The 20,483-nt window shown below is 34.5% G+C and overlaps 1 long non-coding RNA gene across 1 annotated transcript in view; it reads left to right on the top strand.

The window, feature by feature from the left end:
• Positions 1-14,660: 14,660 nt before the first annotated feature.
• The window catches only part of LOC146398657 (uncharacterized), a 38,793-nt gene continuing 32,970 nt past the window's right edge, over positions 14,661-20,483 (top strand). Inside the window, exons 1-2 of the long non-coding RNA XR_014820026.1 lie at positions 14,661-14,959; positions 17,245-17,306. This is a non-coding gene — a long non-coding RNA (uncharacterized LOC146398657). The remainder of the gene's footprint in view (positions 14,960-17,244; positions 17,307-20,483) is intronic.

A 20,483-nucleotide genomic window follows, 5' to 3' on the forward strand; every position in this document is an offset into this window, starting at 1 on the left:
GTTTTTATATTGTTTTCATACATTTGGTATATCTTATTACTTTATATCTCTGTTTCTTTCAGCTCAAACTGTGCTGCAATAAATGGCCTTATAATGTTTGTGGCTTATGAAACAAATGCTCTTTTTGTACTCAAGTTGCATGTTTGATATGGGTCCAGAGCATCTCTGCTCCATGTGCGTTCACTCTGAGAATTAATTTAACAAAGTAGTCTCGATGTGATGTAAGATGATCTTATGACAGAAAGAAAAATAACCTGGCAAAATCACAAGTTGGCACATTTAATTGACCAAAGAAAGTTATGTGGCTATGTCTGAGTTCGATAGGAAAGGAATGCACACTTCTTCAGTGTCATCAAAATTCACACAATAGATCTAATTGCAGTGAGGCATGGATAGAAAATGGGGCAATAAATTTTTTCACAATTATACAATCCACCATGTCTCTTACTTTTACATGCAAAATATATGCAATCCCTTCTTAAAGAGCACAGCACAAAAGTCCCATCAAAGTTCAGCATGAGTTCAAAGCATAGGAACTCATGGATAGATACAGATGTTATTCTTCTTGATGTCTAGCCTATAAAATTAAAGGAACAAACTAAGCGTATATTAGGAGAGAGAGTATAGCAAACAGGAATCATGGAATTAAAGATTACTCTCTTTGTCCCACTATTCAGTTTTAAACAATTATCGTGAAGTTTTTCTTGCTGTATATGTGGATATGGCAGTGATAATAGGATGAGGATCCTCTCGTTGCCTCACCCCCATGATGTATCTATGCTGAGTCATATTCAGTGGCTTACTTTAGGTTTCTAAGCAGAATCTTACACGAGTAGGTTCCACTGTGTTCCTAGCCAGCTCTTGCCATCCCATCCTCAAGTTTTTGGTTTGTTGCCTTGGCTGTCATATGTGGTGGCAGAGACAAATTATAAGACCCCTGTTTGCATTGTATCTAGGGATGGGAATAACTCACAACCTATGTCCTAAATATCTTACATTTATTTCCACATTACAACATGTGCCTTTAGGTCTTCCTCTTATTAGCAATTCCATGTTTGTTTTCCACAAAAATAAAGCAACAAAATCTTATACAAAGAGCAAACATTGCAGAATCCTTCCTTAGCCTCAAACTGGCCTTACAGTCTCAACCATTGTATAATATCTAATACTTATGTATTGAAATTCTAGGTGTCAGGCAAGGGAATACACTAGGATGACTTTTCAGGACAACGAGACAGTGGAGTTTCACAGAAGGATCATGATATTTAGAGCCAAGTAGCCTCAAGTTTAAATCCTGATTCTCATATTTGTGAACTGTGTGATTGAACTTATCTCCTGTATGTCTCTCCATTTAAGCATAATTACTGCCTTATCATAGACCATGTGGGTTTGGGTAAACAAAAGTAACAATTCCAACCATCTGCAACATACAGGAATTTAGCAGAATAGATATAATTAAATAAGAAACACTATGTCTTAGTTGTCAGAATACTCTAGCTGTCTGACTGTCTGTAGCAATACTACCATACCTGAAATATTCATATTTTTAAGGAGGTATGCTATTTCTCTTACCCCAGATATTTCTGTCTTCCTAATATTATAGATGAAGTGTCAAAGGTTGGATCTCTTTTATTAAGAAACTTGCTCATCTCAGTCTTCTAATCAGGTGAATCCAGCCAAGTTTTCTGAATCTTAAGTTGTGGTTACTTGGGAAGTTGTCACAGCTTCTCAAGATGACTATAAGGTCCTCCTTCATCAGGTAGAAGCTAGGTCTTATACCTACTTCTCAGCTGTTAATAAGGGGGGAGGAGATGGAGATGCCATCTACTGTATGGATGTTAGGCCTTAACAATGATGTACAACCTGGAATTTGTGCTGCTGAAGTCTTGGCAGCAACAGATTTGAGGAAATTAATACACACAACACACAGGCTGTACCTAATGATCAGGTTCAGGTACAACTCTCCGAATTCACCCAAGATGCACAGCTCAGGATCACAGTTCATTACTCAAGCCACAAAAAGATTCAGTGAAAACTATTCATCCTTTTTTTTTTTTTTTTTTTTGCTGTATTTACCTTAAGAAAATCACACAACTATTTGATGTGTCTGGTGGAAGGCCTTTTGTCTTGCTAATAGGCTCTCATACTAGGGCAGAAAATGTGTCCTGGTTGTCACTCAATGGTTAAAACTATAAGTTGTGTCTTGGGTGGAAGGTAGAGAATGAAAAATGAAAAGTATTAATGATAAGGGGATCAATGAAGCATCAACAAATAAGCCCCATTCACACCATCAGTCATTTAATCTCTTCATTTAATACTTTGAGAACCTTTTCTAGCCACTCTTCCAGTGTTATAGAGATAAGAAGTTGTCTTTGCCAGGGGAAAATACTCACAGAAGGATGAAACAACAAATTATCCATCATTTTGGCAAAACTTTCAGAACAGCCAGAAATAAGTCTTAATTCAGGTACCAGAATGCAGATGTCTATATTGGATGACTAGGTAGATTTACCATTGGCAGACTCATGCAGGGTTCTCCTGTGCAGCTAGTGATGAACCATCCAGGCAGATGGTTTCCTGACTTATTAAACACTGGGCTGTGACCCTGGCGATGACTCAGATTTGTGGTGAAAGAAAAGTTTAGATCATAAAAATAGAAGAAGGACCAAACAGGAAGTTTTTCCATGTATGCCAATGTAGAAGATAGTCACACAAAAGAATATACTTCATTGTACATCTTGACATATGTCAGCTCTGGACAGAGTATTCTGAAAGCTAGACCACTTCCATTCACACCATCACCTAAGGTGATCTAAACTGGCATAGAAAAAGACATAAATAAAAAAGAAATGAAAAACAGAAGCATATTATGAGTTCAAAGACTATATATGGTCAAGGAAAAAATATCATAAGAGAATACACAGCCCATATTTTATTTATTTATTTATTTTTAAGATTTTTATTTTTTCTATTATAGTTGATTTACAATGTTCTGTCAATTTCTGCTGTACAGCAGAGTCACCCAAAGTTCCCTGTTCTATATAAGGGTTTTATACCACCCTGCATGTGCCTCTTGTCTGATCGCCCAAGCTAAGCAGGGTTGGGCCTGGTAATACTTGGGATCGGAGACTATATTCACTTATAATGTTTAGAGTTGAAGCAGTGTTTTTATATTAACTACCTGCTTGCTAGAGCAAAGAAGGAAATATGGTAAGGTGATAAATTAGTAATATTCATATTAAAATTAATAGAATAAAACTATAAAGAATCAAATTTATCAGTAAGCAAAAATACTATTTTTATTTTTTACTTTCACAAAAAGTGTTCTGTGCAACTCAGATGATTCTATGCTAGACACAAAATCCATTCTATTAAATAGAATGGAAATTGTACAATTTAGGCCGTTTTGACTTAGTGTTTAAAATTGATTTAAAACACCAAATTTGCAGAAGTGAGTTGAAAAAGTCAATTTATTAGGTTCTGATCTTTTCAAAATGGGAAGTCTCATTAAAAACTCTACAGCAAAATGGCTTTACAAGAACATTATTACTTAGCAATAATGTGTAACCATGCATTAATTTATTTTTTCATTCATTAGGCATTAATTGTGAATGTAAAATACGCAGAGATTTATGCTGCAAATAAAAATACATAAAGCCATAAGTTAGAAATGTGCCATCTTTTAAAGATGGCCCTTTGAATGCGGAAGTCTAGTAGAAAAAATTAAAATACTTTCACATATATGTTTGTATTAGAATATGAAAAGATTGTTATGGAGACTGAGACTAGGTGCCCGGTGGGAATGAGGGAAAGATATTTGACAGAGTGATCAATATATTACTATGTCGTGTGTGTTTAACTTGGGACTTTTGCAGTTTATATCATTCAGTTTCATTTTATGTATATATATACATACACACAAAGTCATATATATATATTGTTTTTATTAGGTGTTTGTGTTTTCTCATATTCAGTATTTTTTACCTGCTCATAAGTTAATAGAATTGCTTTGTAAATTTTATTTTATTTTTGTTTTTGGCCACACCCACAGCACATGGAGGTTCCTGGGCCAGAAACTGAATCTGAGCCACAGTTGCAGTCTACTCCACAGCTACAGCAATGCCAGATCTTTAACTCACTGGGCTGGGCCAGGGATTGAACACATGAGACAGTGTCAGATCTTTAACCCGATTGTGCCACAGCAGGAACTCCTAAATTTCATATATATAATAAGTTTTTTTTGGGGGGGGCCACACCTGCAGCATATGGAACTTCCCAGTCTAGGAGTCCAATCAGAGCTACAGCAGTCGGCCTATGCCACAGCCATAGCAACGTCATATCTGAGCAGAGTCTGTGACCTATACCTCAACCCACTGACTGAGGCCAGGGATCGAACCTGCAACCTGATGGTTCCTAGTCAGATTCATTTCTGCTGCGCCCCAACAGAACTTCCATATACAGTAAGATATGTTTAAACAAAACAAATGCAATCTCATTCACCTATTTCATTAACTCACAATTGGTTTCACTCAGTAAATGTTTACCTTGAGATACAACAGGTCTTGAGTTGATGACAGGAGGAATGGAAGAGCCACATGGAAAAATCAGGAAAAGTTTTACATTGTTATTAACATATGAGTTGAGTCAAAGATAAGTAAAAATATGCCAGATGACAAATGTGGAAAGAATGTTCCAGGAAACTAAAGCAATACAATACTATGAAAACTTATGTTTTCACCATAACCCCATTTTTCTTATTTATGGCAATGCTTTGACAAAGCTTTTTATTCAATACCTTATGATGCTCTGGGGCACAGATATACCCTATTAGCAAAGCTATCACTCACATCTGTCTACACTGAGGTAATGCTAACATTATTCTAGCTTTTAAAGATTTAATTAAGTTTAATTCATCTCAAAAGGAAAGAGTTTTTTAAAATGCTAATTTTTCAAAATAAAATATTCTTTTTATTGCTACAGTGGGCTGGTGGCTTCCTATAATAACAAAATAAAGCAAATCAAAGCTGTTGAATACATGACATTAAAGGAGGTTTTTTGTTTGTTTCTTTGCTGTTGTTGTTTTCCCACACCCTTGGCATGCAGAAGTTCCCAGACCAGGCCAGGGATCAAACTTGGGTCACAGCAGTGGCAACATCAGATCCTTAAGCTGCTAAGCCACCGGGGAACTATAGATGGTTGTATTTAAACATCCATGGGCTGGTCTTACTTATAGGAGTAATCTAGATCTCAACAAAATAACATTCCTGGGTTCTATTATTTTACACATATCACAGAATAGAAAAATGCGTAATGAAAACTAATGGAATCCCAGGTTAAAAAATAAAACAAAATATAATAAAATGAAACACAATTATAAAGATAAGGAGGGTGCTAAAATCCATACTCATTAGCAAAAGTAACTATTAGAAAAGAACACGTTACAGAAATGCTTCTTATCCTACTGATTCATTTGGACAAAAATATTTCAAGACCAATTATTATAAATAGTATAGAATATTTTATACATATTTTGTGTTGATTCAGCATCAACTAAATATTATTGAAAAATTAGATGCCATGTTTTCAAACTTGGAAGAAAATTCTGCACATCCTAAATTAAAAATAGCTTGGTATTATTAATGTATCTTTCAATACTCTCCATTATGGAAATAATTTTCTCCTACTTTATTATTAAAAACCAATACTATATCATTCAATCACACATTTTTCTTTTCAATGAAATTTATATGGCTTAAATAAAGAAAAGCAACTTTCAATTTTGTAGAAGAATAAAAATGTTTTTGGTCATGTTAGTAACTCCATTTTTGTCATGGAATAAAAAACACCTTTAAGTTACGCTCCTTCCTCTTTTATTTGCCAGCCTGCACATTCAAGTACACTTGAAATAATTTATTGAAAGTGTTTGCAAGTTTTTCTTAGTTATTAAAATTAAGAGATAGAATATCTTTATTGTTTTTTAAATGTTCCAATTGATTCAACATGTCAGTCCCATTATTTTCTAACAGACTATACTCTTTCACTTCATATCCTCTGTTAAGTTAGGTATTATTTTATATATCATTCTCCAGAGCAATAAGGAAAAAAAATTCATTCTACTAAAGCAATAACGATAACCGTATTTGCTTATCTAAGTGTAGATTTAACTTACTTGCATAAAATGGGTCTAGGGATACTATGGGGTTTCCTGGTTTTTTCTTTTCTTTTCTTGGTTTATAATTTGAGGAGATCTTTCAGGAGTACTTAAGTTTTCAGGAATTAAGATGCATGATGGCAAGATTCCTTGCCTCTCTTTTTCTTTGCATTTATCTCTCAAGGCAAATAGGTCCTTTGTACTCCACTCAGCATGCAATCCATGTAGACTGGCCTTCTCTAAGTAGGATATATTTGCTGAATTTTTTTTTTTTTTGTCTTTTTGTATTTTTAGGGCTGCACCCATGGCATATAGAGATTTCCAGGGTAGGGGTCCAGTCAGAGCTGTAGCCACTGGCCTCCACCACAGCCCACAGCAACGCCAGATCCCCAACCCACTGAGTGAGGCCAGGGATTGAACCCGCATCCTCATGGATGCTAGTCGGGTTTGTTAACCACTGAGCCACGATGGGAACTCCTATTTGCTGAGTATTTTTATCTTTTCACTATACTGTAAATGCTGACTGTATAATCATGCATTTTATTTTGTGGCTAATTACTACTGTGTGATAAATCAATTATTTGTTTCCGTACTGAAAAAGGCCAATAAGACTCTTTAAATAAACACCTCTTTCTCTTTTCCCTTATTTTTTTTTTTTTTTTTTGTCTTTTTGCCATTTCTTGGGCCACTCCCGAGGCATATGGAGGTTCCCAGGATAGGGGTCCAATCGGAGCTGCAGCCACTGGCCTGCGCCAGAGCCACAGCAACTTGGGATCCGAGCCGTGTCTGCAACCTACACCACAGCTCACGGCAACGCCAGATCCTTAACCCACTGAGCAAGGGCAGGGATCGAACCCGCAACCTCATGATTCCTAGTCAGTTTCATTAACCACTGCACCACAACGGGAACTCCTCTTTTCCCTTATTATTTTTGAATTATCCTTCAAGAAATATGAAAGCTTCAGTGCCTTCCTCCAGTTAAATGTTCTGGTGATTAAGGAAACATTGTAAATGGCGGTCTTGTTCTTAAAGCCGGATTGAGAGTAGAACTAAACAACCTTTTGTGATTAAGTGAATAGTGAATGTTAAGCTCTTTCAATAAATTTGTAATATACATTCTTTAAAATCCTAACTTTAATATTCATGATCCTCAGCATTTGGGAACAAATCTTAAAACATGTTGCAATTACTATTTTTGCTAGAATATAAATTTTACATCTATATTAGCATTTTTATCTAATTTAGTTAGGCAACTAATCTAATGATAGCTCCATGAAATCCTACATTTTTCTTCTATTTTATTTTGCTACTCCTTAACTGTCATGTTACTGTTTAAAGAAAATAAAATCCTCAAAAAAGTCGTTGTAGATGACTTCCTTAATGTTTAAATGATATCTAAAAAAAGATACCTAGTAAAGTCATGACTTTTAAAATTAGACAGTACATGCCTAGAACAAATTAAAGAGTGATAGTTAATTCTTTTCTAATGTGATTATATGTCATATGCAACATATATGTCACCTTGCTTGGTTACTCCAAAAAGTTGCCCTCATGAGGAAACACTGTTAAGAATCTCTTAGTTTATTAGAAACTAAAGAAATAACATAAATAATCTTATCTAGACTTTGATAAAAAAATAAAAACAAGATATAAAATATTTGGGTGAAAATTGGTCTGATATCTGATAATATTTTATAATATATGGTATTATTACTTTTTCTTTATTATTATAACTGTAGCACATTCTGTCAAGTGTAACATTTTTAGGTGTTTCATGTTGACATGCTTAATATTTGACACCTTCTTTCAAACATTTCAGGAATATATGTATACTCCTGTGTACATGTATACATTTAAAATATATGCATACATGAAAATATGTCTATATTCATAAATATGTAAACATATTAAGCAGATATGACAAAGCATCAGGAAATGAATTTATGTTGTGTGTTAGTTTCCCTATTGTCAATCTTTTTTAGCCTTTCTATATATTTTAAACTTTTCATAACAACAAAATTCAATGTCCTCTTACTTCTGTTGATTTTTCACTACTACCCATTATATCTCTCATCACTTTCCCTTTTGATTCTCTTTAGTGATTGCTTCAAAATTTATTTAGATTACTCAAGAAACCTATCCTAATGTGATCTAACATGTTGTAGAGGTACTTTTAATTTCATGAAGAATATTGAGGTTTCAAGCATAATCTCCCACAACTTTCACTTTCAGGAAAGAACATGGCCTGCCTGTATTTCCAGGCTCTCCTGTAACCATTCCTTCTCTCAAAGTTATGGTCCAAAATATTGCAACTAATTATTTTCATTTATTTTCCTTCCTGCTTAATAATCTTCTTTCTATTTTCACCACGTTAAATATTACATTAAAAGGCTTACATTTTGGTGACCTCTTCCAGAGTAGCTTTCCAGGGCTCAGAGTCTCAGGTGCAAACAAATAACACATTTTGAATGATTTATAGTCTTCTAAATGGTTTTGATGTTTGTTTTGCAACCAGTGATATGCTCTATCATGATAAATGCTCCATGAGTATAGATTTGTTTTTCAGATTATTCTTTTAAGGTATTTTTACTTGAGGATCATTAATCTGACATGTTGGTATATCTGAGTAACATTTCATTGTATGTGTATACCTCAGTTTATTTATTTATTTATTTTTGTCTTTTGTTGTTGTTGTTGTTGCTATTTCTTGGGCCGCTCCCGCGGCATATGGAGGTTCCCAGGATAGGGGTCCAATCAGAGCTGTAGCCACCGGCCTACGCCAGAGCCACAGCAACGCAGGATCCGAGCCGCGTCTGCAACCTACACCATAGCTCACGGCAACGCCGGATCGTTAACCCACTGAGCAAGGGCAGGGACCGAACCCGCAACCTCATGGTTCCTAGTCGGATTCGTTAACCACTGCGCCACGACGGGAACTCCCTCAGTTTATTTTTTTTTCATTAATGGTTATTATAATTGTTTCTCAGTGTTATCTGTTATGAGTAAAGCTGCTATGAACATTTACACACTTCTACATAGACATGTTTTTATATTTCATGGGAACTACTATCTTTACAGGGAGCTCTCAAAATGTTTTCCACCATAGTTGCACCATTTTACATTTACTTGAAATGTATGAAATTTCTTTGCAGTGTCATCAAGTACTTGAATTAGCTAGTTTAGTGGGTATCCCCTAGTAACTCATTCTGGTCAATTTGCATTATCTTGATGACTAGTAATGTTAACATATTTTTGTTTTCTTTTCATAATTGATATATCTTCTAAAATGGCATTATCAATTAATATTTTAAAGTATATTATCTAACATGTTAACTCCTCTGTAGTGTAAGTTATCTTTGTGGACTTTAATTCTACATGCAATTACAAATAGAACTTTATTATAGATTTATATCCCTTTAATTTTCTGCGAAACAATTTTATTATCCATGGAGATTGTTTGTACTTAGAGAAAAATTTTCCTGGATTCATCAGTGTTCCTGCATTCCGAATGGAAATTGACAAGCTATCATAAAGAGAAAGACCACCTCTATCTTTACATCTGCAGGATTGTAAACACTTAAAAGCTTTGTTTATATTATAGAAGTAAAGATAAAGTCTTTATGTAACCACCTCCAGAGACTAGGGTGGGCAGATGTGTTAGCAATCAGTATATATGTGTCACAGTTTTTAATTTCCTCTTCTGCAGTCCAACCTGAATGCACATATGCAAGAAGTCTGGCCCTCAGGTGCCCTGTGGGAAATCAGAGTGTGGTGAACCAATGCATGACAATATTCTAGCTGGTTTTGTTCTGTAGAGATTTTTGTTTGTTTGTTTTGCTTTTTCCTATGAATAATAAATGGTTCGTCCTCTGATCCAGCAGTGTGATGTTTCTCTCACTATATGTTATAAAACTGGTAGGCTAACTTGATAGCTTATAAATAGGGTCAATTTCAGACTCTTCAAATCTTTGCACAAAACTTTAGGCAACCAAGAAGGAATACTGTCAGAGACATATTTGAAAAGAAAATAGAGGCCATATGAGTCATTAAATAAATGTTGCAAAGACAAGCTGAACAGATGTGGTATCAGACAGTATGGAATATGTTAATTGGAGTGGTAGACAGAGTGACATATACTTCAGAAAAGTTGCCAGGGTCCAGAGCATTAAGACTAAGAAGTGAATATTTTGAGAGAAAATTTCCCTTGGGCTTCTCTGTATTCCTAATGTTCCACACATTCTGGGCAAAGGAAATTGACAGGCTATCATAAAGGTAGAGGACATCTCTCCACTCACCTGCTAAGAATTATTTACTTGCCTTTTATGGTTGTAACAAACTAGGAATTTCTCCCTCCTTTCCCCAAAGAGAACTTGTTTATATTATAGAAATCAAGATAAGAAGGAGTTCCCATGTGGCTCCGTGGGTTAAGGATCTGGCATTGTCACTTCTGTGGCTCAGGTCGCTGCCGTGGTACAGGTTTGATCCATGGCCGGGGAACTTTCACATTTCCTGGGTGCAGCCAAGGAAAAGGCAAAAAGAAGTAAAGATAAGGTTTGTCTCTTTTTTCCAGGAGGAGAGGAATAGTTATGTCAGCAAACCTTATGTAAGCTCTGAATCTCTTAATTTTCAGGTTCCTCTTGTGTGAACAACCACTACATGTTCAGGTGAACCTCTGGTCCTCACTGTATTATCTGGTGGAAAATAGGAGTGTGGGAAACTAATGCAAAATTCTATGCTGTCTAATGTTTTGTTTTCAGTAAAAAAATGTCCAATTTTGGGTAGGAGCATCAGTATTCTATCTGTCAGAATTCTGAAACCATGTATTACTCTTGGCCAAAAAGTAGCTGAAGTGTTTATACGTGTTATGTGTGTGCATGTATAAATATATGTTCATGTATACATGTAATTCTGAATGTTAACAGAAGTCAGGCCAATCTCAAGGTAAATATTAGTATGTACCAAAATATTTGGGCTTCATGAAATTATATTCTAAAACTAAGCATTAAAATGTGCCCAATATGTTCATATTCCTTTTTTAAAACTTTTCACAAGAATGATATCACTATATAAATGGTAACATTTATCTAACAATTATTTAGTCATAATCTGCTTTCAAAATTCAAATAATTTGGTGAAACTGATTATTATTGTAGACTGGAAAAACGTACCGTAAATTTGGAAATAGTATTAAGAAATTTACAAAAAAATCAAATTGATAATTTTTTCAGATTAAGCCTAATCCTTTGGTTGCATTTTATTTAATAACTGTAGGAGTTCCCACTGGGATGCAGTGCATTTAGAGTCCACCTGTAGCAGTTCAGCTCACTGTGGAAGCAAGGGTTTGATCCCCAGCCTGGCGCAGTCAGTTATGGGATCTGGCATTGCTGTAGCTGCATTGTAAATTAAGCTGCAGTTCAGATTCAATCCCTGGGCCAGGAACTTCCATATGCCATGGGTGGAGCTATTTAAAAAAAAAAAAAAAAGACTGTAATATTTTCATTCTTAAACTTGTACTTTTAGAGTCTTTTTGATGTGCTATTAACTGTACAGAACCTCTAAGATTCTTGTAGAAATTGAGTGCACCATTATTTATTTCCTTGAACCAATCCTAATTATAATTAAAGCTTTAATATATTATTCGACATATAATTACTTTTTCATCTTTCTTAGTTATATTTTATCTTCTGCTCAAGGTCAACCTGATTATTGCAGGGACTTTTTTTGTTTGTTTAATTTCTTCTAATTGAAGTCATTAAAAATAAGAAAAATAATGATAAAGGTTTATTGAGCTTCAAAAAATATCACTTTGCTGGGAGTTCCCTTTGTGGCTCAGTGGTAATGAATCTGACTAGTATCTATGAGGATGTGGGTTCAATCCCTGGCCTCGCTCAGTGGGTTGAGGATCTGGTGTTGCCATGAGCTATGGTGTAGGTCACAGATGCCGCTTGGATCCAGTATTGCTGTGGCTGTGGCATAGGCCAGCAGCAATAGCTCCAATTAGACCCCCAGCCTGGGAACTTCCATATGCTGTGGGTGGGAACCTTAAAAAAAAAAGATAATAAAAATCACTTTGCTTAGTGTAATAAAGCTGTATTATATGGCATAGTTATTTAAGATTTTGTAGCAAAATATTTTATATAATAAAATGATGTAGTGACAAAACTATTGTTCAGAGATCTTCGAGAATTCTAATTACATTTATCTACAAAATCACTTATTGTCATACAAATATATCAGCTACTGCATCCAATATTTTGAAAATAATTTAAATCCTATTCCAGAAAACAGTTTAGCAGTTTCTTAAAAAGATGAACATGCAACTACCATATGTCACAGCTACTGCATTCTTGGCTATTTATCCTGGAAAAAAATAGAAAGTTAAGTTCATACAAATACCTGCACATGAATATCCATAGCAGTTTTATTCATCAAAGCTAAAAACTAAAATTTGTCCTCATGTCTTCCTTTTTTTTTTTTTTTTTTTTTTTTTTTTTTTTTTTTTTTTTGTCTTTTTAGGGCTGCACGCACAGCATGTGGAAGTTCCTAGGCCAGGGGTCTAATTGGAACTACAGCTGCTGGCCTATGCCACAGCAACAGCAATACCAGATCTGAAGCCATATCTGCGACCTACACCACAGTTCATGGCAACGCCGGATCCTTAACCCACTGAGCGAGGCCAGGGATCGAACCCGAAACCTCATGGTTCCTAGTCTGATTCATTAACCACTGAGCCACGACGGGAACTCCAGTCCAAGTGTCTTTCATCAAGTGTGTAGCTAAACAAACTCTGGTACATCCAGACCATGGACTACTACTCAGTAATGAAGAGGGCACTAATTATTGATACATTTGCCAACATGGATGACTCTATAGAAAGTTATGCTAAGTGAAAAACGTCTATTTTAAAGGTTTACACATTGTATAACTTCATTCCCATTAAATATTTAAAATTGTAGAATACTTAGGGACCTAGAAAATTAATGGGGAATTTTAGATGGGTAACAGATTTTTAAGACTTTTCTAAAGCTGGTAATGCTCATGTAAATTTGAAGTAGTATAGGTATAATAGTGATATAGTAAATAGTTCTGAGAGTGGTCATAGCCAAAAAGGCCTTCTATTAATAGCACTCATGATAATCATTCCTATATTCAAGAGATATCTAAGTGTACCTATATTAATTAATAATCATTCATATTTCCTAAAGTTTCATTTAATAAAATAAATATGAATGTATATAAATTCAATACTAGTATCAGAAAATATTCTCTATTATGATTTTAAATAAAATCATTGCATTCCTTTTCCACTTCTGTCCTGATGATTAGGACTTCATAAAAGAGACCATTCCTGAATGATTCCAGAGGACAGATGGGAAACATGTTAGCTCTTCTTGCTTACACAATTTCCCACTGAGTGTGAAATTAACAGGAACATCCTAAACTATCTTGCCTGATTATCAGTGGAACTTCATCACAAACAACCTGCAATGCTGATAGGAAATTACCAGTTTTAGGAAGTCCCAGAATAACTATATCTCTTCTAATTTAATTTTAACATTGTCATCTTCCTGGTCTCAAAAGTATAATCCTGATTTTAATTAAATTATTTTTGATGGGATAATATGTTAGAAGTTTGAACAGACATGTTTTATTACTCCTGCATCTTATCTTGATACAAACACACTGAATTAAAAGTTAGAACTTCTCAAAAAAGATTAGAAAAAAAAAGTGCTGCTCTGTGTTGACTCTCAGATTAGATTTGTGGATGGTCCAGGGTGATACAGTAGTCTTTGGAATTATGTCTTATTACAAGGGATTTCGGAATTAAGGAGAAAAAAATGTTCCATTTCTCCCTTCACAAGGTAGAATATACTTTCACTCTCCTTGAGGCTGGGCTGGTCCTGCGATACACTTTAACCAATAGAATTTGTCAAAAGAGATACTGCTTAAACTATGAGGTTACTTTAAGAAATCATTAGTTTTCACTTTTGAAAGCTTGGAATCCCCCTTCCAAGTTTAGAGAAACTCATACTATATTGGCGGCCACAGAGAGAACAGAGTCAACTGCCCTAGCTCATTTCCAAGCCAATGGCTAGCATCACCTGCCAGCTGTGTGCAGTAGTCATCTTGAACATTCTAGCACAGCTGAGCCTTCAGGTGCCTGAAGCCTCATTAGACATCACATGAAGCAGAAGAACTGTCCAACTGGGCCCAATTAACCTACAAAATTATTCATAAATAATAAGTGGTTCTTGTTTTTTAGCCCTCTAAATTTTGGGGTGGATTGTCATGCAGCAACATAACAAATAACTCAGATAACTGAAACAGGAGAAAATAGATTTTCTAAATTCCAGTAATTCCTTTTGCATAATTAGAGACATACTTGATAAACTTGGATCACATAGTTTCATAGCGGGCAAAAGGGAGGAAAAACCTAGAATGTGAAATACGCAGTGTATCCCCTCATAAGAAGTCAACATACCATCCCTTCTGGTGAGATGAGAACAAAGGAAAGATACAGTTAGGAGGAGGCAAGGAAAAGAGCACTTTTTGAAACACCTGGATAGATTCACCAGCTAGTGTTCATTTTCCATTAACATCCTGCATAAGGGCAATAGAATGGCACGAATGGAGAGAAATTTCTACAGAACATGAAAACTATGCTGTTGTGCAAGAGACTAACCCATTTCTGCATGACCTAGGAGGTGCTGGAGAAGCTAAAAGGGGAGGTGAACAAGCCTGGAGTCATAAAGGAGGTCACAGAAAGTGGAGCTTCATCATCAAGAACTCTGGCTGAAAGAACAGCAGGTACGAGTGCATATCCAAAAGTTGAATTGAACCTGTAATCATCACAGGCAGAATCAATTAGGACAAAGCATAAAGTTCAGAGAAGCAAGAGTGACAAGGAATGTCATAATCAGAAGGGCCCTGGAAAAAAAACTATGTGGATAGGAATATTCTTTCCTCTTAAAATTGTTTTTATGAGAGTTCCCATCATGGCTCAGCGGAAATGAATCTGACTAGCATCCTTGAGGACACAGGTTTGATCCCTGGCCTTGATCAGTGGGTTAAGGATCTGGCATTGTCATGAGCTCTACTGTAGGTTGCAGACACAGCTCAGATCTGGCATTGCTATGGCCCTGGCATAGGCCAGTGGCTACAACTCCAATTTGACCCCTAGCCTGGGAACCTACATATGGCCTTGGTGTGGCTTTAAAAAGACACAAAAAAATTGTTATTATGAAGATATATAGATACCCATTATACACAGATTATATCGAGAGGGAAATTCTCTTAAAGACTGTTGATTAGATTCTTTATTAGGTTGAACTTATGCACAACCTGAAAGATTCAAATTACAAAAATTCAGTATCTTCAAGGCACAAAAACAGTTTGTCAAGTTACACTGCCTTTGATTGAAAACCTAGTTTTTAGAGTAAAAAGTTTAGATCTATACTTTGAATTACCTGAATTGACTTCAAAAATGAATACTTAACTATGAAGTGATTTCTTAACAGGATTTCCAATTTGATTGCACTGTCTCTTTCTCTATAATATTCCAAACTGTCTGCAAGTACATGCTCTGGAATAATCTATTTTATTTTCTAATTAATAAAAAATGAAATAAAATAAATTAGGACATACAGGTATACTAGTAATATAAAGAAATATAGAAAAGAATCATACCAAGAGATCATGAAGATACAGAATAAAATTGTTGAAATATTGTCATAAAATATTTAAATTTTGTTGAGATTGGTTACTATTCAAAAACAGTTGATGATGTAATTTTCTCTATGAAGGAAAATCACAAAGTGGAAGTACACAGATCCAAGAAAAGACTCAGTGAGACAAAAGGAAAATCAAAGTGAGAAACGTAATTTAAGTGGAAATTGAAGGAAAAAAAATTCCTCTAAGACTATCTCAATAAGGGTAAGGAAGAATACAACTATGGGAAGAGCTTGAGAGACAGGAAGATATAAAAGGGAACAACAATCAATATTAAATGGAAAAAATGATATCATTAAATAGGATTAGAGAGAAGTTTCATTTTAATCATCAGTGAATTAATTTTTTTTAGCAAGTAACTTTCTAGTTGCAAAAGAAAAAAAAACAAGAAAAGAAAAAATGTCAGACAGGAAGTAGCAGAAGAAACAGGTGAAGAAGAAGGAGAAGAAAAATAAGATTGAAAATAAGGACAAGAAGGAAGAGGAGGTGGAGGAGCAGCAGGAGAAGTAGAAGCAGCAGAAGAAAAACCAGAAGGAGGCAGACAACAACAAAAGCAACAACACAGCATACTAGCAAAGCGTTAAAACTTATCCTCTACAGATTTGCATGCCACCTGTCTGGCACTGAGAAAAAAACAAGTAAATATGAAAAAGAAATATGTGACAAAAAAAACCTACAGAGGAGCATAAAACTAAAAAGCAGAGAAGGTACAGATATTGGGGTGACTAAACATGAACATTAAATAGCTGTGATTCAAAGATTTGGAAAAAAAAAGAATACAAAGCATAGGAGATTATTTAGAATAAAATATGAATTTTTCCAAATACAAATGAGAGATTATAGAAATGGATTAACAAAAGTTAGGAACTAATTATAAGGAAATCCTAAGGAATGTAGATTGGAAGAGAGTTCATTCAGATTTAAGCACAGAATGGTATTGAAATAGAAGATTATAAAAATTTGCGAAACATGGTAAAAAAGAGAAGAGTATAGGCAAGAAACAGAGCTAATAGAAGGGAGAAATTAGGGAAGAAACAAATAGATAAACAGATCCTGAGTGAAATTTTCCAATACTGGTAAAATCATCTGTCTGAAAATCCAAGAAAATTTGTTAATTCCCTTGCCCCTATTAAGGGTAAATATAATGAAAATACTCCTAGACACATGACAAGAAGTAGGTAACAAAAACAATGAAAAAGCCTTATAGCAGTCAGAAAATATAACAGGAAAAACATTCAAAAAAAAAAAGGTAGTTGACAATTTAATAGAAACAATGTATGTTAGTCTTTTCTGCAATTTTGGTATGCAAACCCGTCAGAATTTCAGTGGCTTCTGCAGCCATTCTGTATTTTTATATTTTGTAGGTTCAGCTTATCTCAGCAGAGCTTACCAGCTGGGCAAGTCAGAACTGCAGACTTCCAGTCAGGTAAGATTGACTCTATGTCTTCATTCTCAACCACTGGAAGAAATAGCAGCAGCTACCTGGAGCGTGTTCTTCTCATGGTGGATCATGGAAGCAAAGGAGGCCAGCCTGAGTAATACAAGCACATTTAAAATTTACATTAAGTCTTATAAACTCACATTGATTGGCTAAAACAAGTAGGTGGGAAAGTGTATTCTGCCTAATTGGGGGGAACTATAAAGTCACATGCCAAAGGTCATGGGAGTGTAATTCTCTATATGGGGCAAATAATGTACTGAGAATAATTTTCCAAGTTACTTTGTATTGGAATGTATTTTATTTTTGTAGATAATAATTCTGTCTTTAATATACTAAGAGAACATAGCTTCCAATTTACATTTATATCCATAGAAAACTTTAAGAATATTGTACCATGAACTTTTCTCATAGAAATTATTCCAGACAGATCAGGCAACCAAGTCATGACTAGGATGCCATACCAAAATAAACAAACATACAAAAAACCCTAGTTTTGAATACTGTATATATCTAACTGAATGTATTTACTTAGGTATGATATGATAAAATATGGGAATTAAAGTAAGCAGATATGTGAGTATTTAAACCAAAAAATTTTTTTTAAAATTTAGTGAAGAAAGAGGAAAAAATTGGGGAGCTGTAAGTTTTGTAGTGCTCCAGTTTCTAATAACTGCAAAGTCAAAAAATAATATTTAAACTTGACAAAGCAACACCACACACTATGTAGAACAGTGAAAACAATAACAAGAAAAAAATAATATTGGCAAAACATAGGTGATGGAGGAAAATGTAAGCATCTTCAGTGATAATTATAAATTGGGCATAAATAAAAATAATTTATAGGTACCATACAACTTTATAATATAAACACAGAGAATTCCATTTGGCTCAGTGGGTTAAGGATCTGGAGTTGTCACAGCTGTGGCTTGGGTTGCTGCTATGGTGTGGGTTCAATCCCTGGCCTGGAAACGTCCACATCCCACAGATGTGGCCAAAAAGAAAAGAAAAAAGAAAAGGAGAAAGGTAGCCACAAGAACCAAACTTTACTAAGTAGCAGGGGAAAATAACTATTCTGCAAAATAAAACAAAGATAAAAATTCACAGAACAATTTAAAGAAAAATACTTATGGGAAAAATAAGATAATATACAGATTTTTCTTAATTTATGATGCAGTTACTTGTGGATAAATCCATCAAAAGTTGACAATATCGTAAATGGAAAATGCATTTAATACCCCTAACCATCAAACATCATAGCTTAGCCCAGCCTACTTTAAAGGAGCTTAGAACATTTACATTAGCCTACAATTGGGCAAAATCATCTAATACAAAGCCTATTTTATAATAAAGTGTTGAATATCTCATGTAATTTATTGAATATTGAAACTGCAGGTGAAAAAAAAAAGTTGTCCAGGTACAGAATGGTTATAAGTGTATTAGTTTTTTTACCCTGGTGATTGCATGGCTGCCTGGGAACTGTGGTGGCTGCTGCTACCTAGCATCACAAGAAAATTGTGCTGTGTATCACTAACCTGGGAAAAGATCAAAATTCAAAATTTGATCTACAGTTTCTATTGGATGTGTATTGCTTTTGCAGGATCATAAAGTCAACGTTAACTCAAAACATAGTAAGTCGTTGACCATCTGTGTGGTATGATATACCCTAGTGCAATCATATAAGTGATGTTGATAAATAGAAATGAGACAACCTCATCTGAAAACAAATAAATAAAAAACACAGTTTAAATTATGTAGCAGTCAGCTGGCTCTTCTCCAAAGGTTACAGGGTAACCTCAGAAGCCATATTCTTCAAAAAATAAATGAATATAGATAATATATCTTCTTTATAAATGGTGCTGGAACAGTCATGAAAATTGTCCAATTATTACTGTAAACGAATAGTTTTAGTTGCTACATCATGTAGACAGCATTTAGTGTCCAAAATAAAAAAGTTATCATCTAACACAGCTTCCTGAAAATAGTTTACTTAGATGTCCATTAAATATATTTCAGCTGCTTCAGTATACATATAAAAATGCATAGATCTTTCTTCAAAGTCAAGTCATCAGTCAGGCATTTTAATTACTTGACAACAGGAGAAAATATTTTTATGTACAAAATATGGAAGTTTAGTACTTGATCAGTGACTGAAGCTCTAATGAGCACAGGATTTCCAAGTCTAGAAATGAATAAATTTAGTATTCAGTGGTCATATGCAAAGATTGAAATAATGCTGTAGTATTATATTACTAAGAGATCTAGACAGTAAAATAGATTCAATGCTACCAACACCTTGATTGCTTTCACACTATTAAGTTCCAACGATAGCTAGCCAAAAGTTTGTATTTTAACAGATTTAAAGGTAGACTTTGGATCACATCACTTGATTCTAAACAATAGTGTCAAATCAATGCATCAGTCATTCCTTGACTTTTAGGAACAACATAAATATCATATAGTTGGTTTCAAATAGTAAATAAAATGAAGTTCATTTGAAGAAAAAAATGATGAGAGGTCAATTGATATACTTCATTTGAACATTCAGTCAATAGCTATATTCATATATTATTTGTAATACGGAGGTATATATCAGAAATTACCATAGGAATTAAAAATTCTTTTCTCTAAAGGGAGCTCAAATGAGGAAAGGTAGAACTGAGAGGTACCCTTTTCTCTTTTCTTAGAACTGAAGGATTATTTCAAATATGTGCAACAATAAAAATAAAAACTAACTTTTAATAAAGACAAAGGTTTACAATAGTTTATCTGTAATAATGCAGTCTCTGGCATATACTTGAATTAGCATTCTGGTTTCTCACCTCTTAGTTATGTGAACATAGGCACATAATTTATTGTCTCTGTGGCTCAATTATCTTAATTATATAATCACAATAATAACAGTGCCTACCTCAAAGGACCTCATGCTTCAGTTAATATATGTAAGTGATTTAGACTTTGCTCTGCATGTAATTAAGTTCTCAATAATTGTTAAAAGTGTAATTGTTGATGTTGATAGTTACATAGTAATGTCTTTCTCTTACAGTTATAGTTTCTAAAAGAAAAATACACCTTGAAGATCGCTTTTAGATGCCACATCGTTCTGTATTTATAAGAACCTCCCTGATCTTTGTAGAAAAGTGGTATTTCCAAAGGCTATTCATG

The sequence above is a fragment of the Sus scrofa genome, chromosome 11 (genome assembly GCF_054392235.1).
Source record: "Sus scrofa isolate SSC_HxYL_T2T_F1_AM1 chromosome 11, Sscrofa_HxYL_maternal_Yorkshire_Landrace_v2.0, whole genome shotgun sequence".
NCBI classification, from domain to species: Eukaryota; Metazoa; Chordata; class Mammalia; order Artiodactyla; family Suidae; genus Sus; species Sus scrofa.